This window comes from Chenopodium quinoa, unplaced genomic scaffold (assembly GCF_001683475.1).
Source record: "Chenopodium quinoa cultivar QQ74 unplaced genomic scaffold, ASM168347v1, whole genome shotgun sequence".
Taxonomy (NCBI): domain Eukaryota; kingdom Viridiplantae; phylum Streptophyta; class Magnoliopsida; order Caryophyllales; family Amaranthaceae; genus Chenopodium; species Chenopodium quinoa.
Genome location: NW_018745485.1, coordinates 183,095 through 186,866, shown reverse-complemented (window position 1 = coordinate 186,866; position 3,772 = coordinate 183,095). Strand labels below are relative to the sequence as shown.

The following is a 3,772-nucleotide window of genomic DNA, read 5'->3' as shown; positions in this document are numbered from 1 at the left end:
CCAAAAGCACATTTTGATGGATTCAACCTCATGTTATATTTTCTTAACCTTTCGAAAAATTTCCTTAAGGCTAGTTGATGTCATGGAGTAAGGCAGATGTTGCACGTTGGTAAGTAGCACCCACGTTTTTCAACCCGAATGGCATTACTATGTAGCAGTAAGTGCCCCATGGCGTTATAAAAGTTGTTTTCTCCATGTCTTCTTCTGCCATGAGAATTTGGTTGTAACCTGCGTATCCATCCATAAACGAAAGAATCGCGTGATTTGCCGCACTAGGCGAAAAAAGCATTTGGCCACCGGTTCAAAACCCCCTTATGCCACCGGTTTTGAACCGGTGGGCATTTGGGGGGTGGCAATACTCGTATAAAAAGCCACCGGTTCAAAACCGGTGGCAAAAACAAGGATTGCCACCGGTTAACCGGTGGCAATAGCACTTCCCGGTTTTTTTAAGGGGATATTGGCACCGGTTCCTGTTCAAAACCGGTGCCAATAATGGGCAAAAAAAATAAATTTTTTTTTTTTGCCTTTTTTCCACTTAAATTGGTAAATAAACACTAACATATATATAAACTTACATATTTTCATAAATAAATGTTGTAATATTACAATTTTTGTCTAAAAAATTAAAATAAAATAAATGTTGTAATACTACACTAGCATAACAGCAGCACATAAGGAGCAACACAGAAGCAGAACACCAGATAAGGAGCAGCACAGAAGCAGAACACCAGCAGCAAAGTCGGCATATAGTGCGAGGCAGCAGCTGCAGCAGCAGCAGCCCTGCGAGGCAGCAGCTGCACCCCTGCGAGGCAGCAGCAGCAGCTGCTCTGCGAGGCAGCAGCTGCACCAACAGCCTTGCGAGGCTATGCCCCTTGTAATTTTACCAGATTAAGTATGGAGAATAAATGTACCACTTTCTGAAGTTGGTGAAGGTTTTGGTTCAGGCTTCCCTACTAGCTCGAATGCATAAGATAGAAATGTCAGAAAAGAAAAGGGAAATAGAAAGTCCTCACATCTGTGAAAGATGAGCACTACTAAATTGTAATTATCCATTTTATTATCTTCAAATCATCTAATTATATTTATCATGCTAAATAATGAGCACTACTAAAGATGTTGATTAAATTTCGAAATTAATGAAATTAATAACAATATGCTCACATAAGAAGTTTTCTGTCAACAACCAAACTAGTAGTGAACATCAAAAGACTATTACAAAATAGTAGGCCAAATTTGCAAATTTTGACAGGTAGATATGTAATGGACTATAATGTGAAATCACCTTTTTAGACCAGTCATACAGATAGCACAACCTCAATATCACCAGATATTATGGGAGAATTAATGCTATTTCAACTCAAAGAACTACAGCTTCCCGCATTATAGCTGATGCAACTACTACACATAAGCAACGAATGAATAACAATGCTAAATACAATCAACATAAAACACTACCACTCCTTACCTATTTACTTCATCATCTTGTAAGTGAGCAAAAGCATATACAATAAATACAATAAATTACATTTCTTTATCCTCCCCATTAAAGAGAGCGCAATATCAACCTAGATTCTAATGCCCAAAACAAAATATTTAATTATGAAAATTAAAAATAATAAAAAGGAATTTACCTTGCAAAGAATCATGTCAAGAAGATCAGCACCAGCTTTTGAATCACAAACATCGTTTTGTTGGCTGTAATCAAAATCAAACCAACCAAAATTCAGCAAAAGAATCCAAAAAAAAAAATTCAGCAAAAAAAAAAAACAAAATTAACTCAACAAAAAATACAAAAAAACACATTTACAAGTAATACACCATGTGCCAAGGAGTTGCTTTAATCTGGGGAAATCTAAAATATATCATGACACAGGCTACACAATCATACGAGCTTCCAATAATCTTATACCTTGATAAAATAATCTGAATTATAGATACTTATATCAGGCATGAACTAACTACAAAAACCAAATGATGAACTGAAATCCAACTAAGCTTCTGCATTCTGGCAATAAACCTCAAAATCTTATGGTTCATTTCATATCAAGATCCCTATTGGAAAAGATACACCTTTTAAAAGTTTTTATGCACACAAGAGCATTACAAAATCTCTCTTTAACTTCCTTCTAAACCAAGATCCAAACAAAAAATACTACAACCCTTTCCAGATAGAAGGAAAATATAAACATTCCCTGTCAAAATATTGCATTTAAATTTATATAAGAAAGACAACACAACAAATCATCACATTACTATACCATCACAAATAATTATAATATGTAGCACAAATTGAAACTAACAAATGCAAAGTGCAGGGGCCAGGGAGCACAAACTTATAAGACACAAGAAGCATACACAGTTTGATGTTGTTCCGAATGCACTGAAGTAATGTAGAGATGAACTCATTGATACTTGGACTCTTCATTATCTTCCCTTCAATTTCCAATCTCAGCCCCTCAATATAGGTGTAGTGCCAAAATCGTAAATATCCAAATTGATAATTGACACCTGTGTGATTGACATGAGTAGTCAGTCAAGTATTAGTTTATCAAGTATCATGTTAACCTTCCAAGAGACAATATTCGCACTCAGACTCAACACATTATGGTCTTACAAAGAAATCAGAATATTGATAAAATAGTAAGTTCAAAGGAATCAAAATATATACCCATACCATCAAGTCCATAATGAAAAAATCAGTCAAAATATACCCACAAAATCATTAAATGACAACCAATATAATATTCACAATACATCCACAAACCAAACTACTGAAATTTTAAAGATTGAAGTATCAAATACTCAAAAATACTCACAATGCAAATACTCCGTATACCCATAATTCATTTTGTATGGAGATTATTTTGATACTTGAGATGCTTGGAATATTTTTCTTGAAGATTTTTTGATGAACAGTCTCACAAACTCTTTTTCACTTGGCACCTCAATCATTTTAGCCGATGTTTCTCTCCACTTGTTAAAGAAAGAGGTGAAGCCTTCATTCTCTTTCTGCGTGAGGATTTCAAGTTCTCTATGGTCAGTCTCGACTTGAATGTTTCACTTGTACCTATCTACGAAAGCGTTTGCTATAGACTCCCAGGTAGAGGTCTTTTCTTTCTCGAGAGAAGAACCATTGTTGGCAAACGGTCTAGAGAGATAGTGAGAACAGAGAAGGGAAAACCTTCTTATCGATACCCTTGATACTCATTATTGTTTCAAATGCTCTTAAATGAAAGTAAGGGTTGTCAATTGTTCTGAATTTTAGGATGTCGTTGGCGCTGAACTTCTGCGGAAGAAGCTCTTTGTCCACCGAGACCCCTTGTGATGTAAGCTCTTGAAACTTGTAGTCACTAGACAACTTGCTTAAACTCTCTTGCATGAGGTCCATCTGTTGTTGCTTCACGGGATCATCAATCTTGAGTGCGAGAAGCTTCAGTATCTCAGTCACAGTAGCCAGTTGGTTCTTAAGATCATTGACTTCTTCTTGTGTTGCCATTATAGTCTTCGCTTTTCTCTTGCGAGCTATGGGTTTGTCGAAAAGTTGGACTTTTACGAAGAGGTTGTCTTTGATTAATCGTCCTTCCTTTCTTGACCACGCGCTGTAGATAAACCATTTTGTGTTTTAATTATTCAACTCGAATCATCTTGACTTTACGGTTTATTTTATAGAAAAAAAGAAAAGGGAGCATATTTTCGGCAAAAATAATGTACATATTTTTAGGGAATTAAGTATTATTATTGGAGGATTAATATCCGACCTACCCCTTAAAAA

General features: G+C 35.7%; 1 long non-coding RNA gene across 1 annotated transcript; it reads right to left on the bottom strand.

The window, feature by feature from the left end:
* Positions 1–908: 908 nt before the first annotated feature.
* On the bottom strand, positions 909–2,503 carry LOC110715239. The gene is made up of 3 exons (XR_002510270.1): positions 2,356–2,503; positions 1,632–1,695; positions 909–953 (listed from the first exon to the last, which is right to left on the bottom strand). It is a non-coding gene; the product is annotated as an uncharacterized LOC110715239 (long non-coding RNA).
* Positions 2,504–3,772: the final 1,269 nt, after the last annotated feature.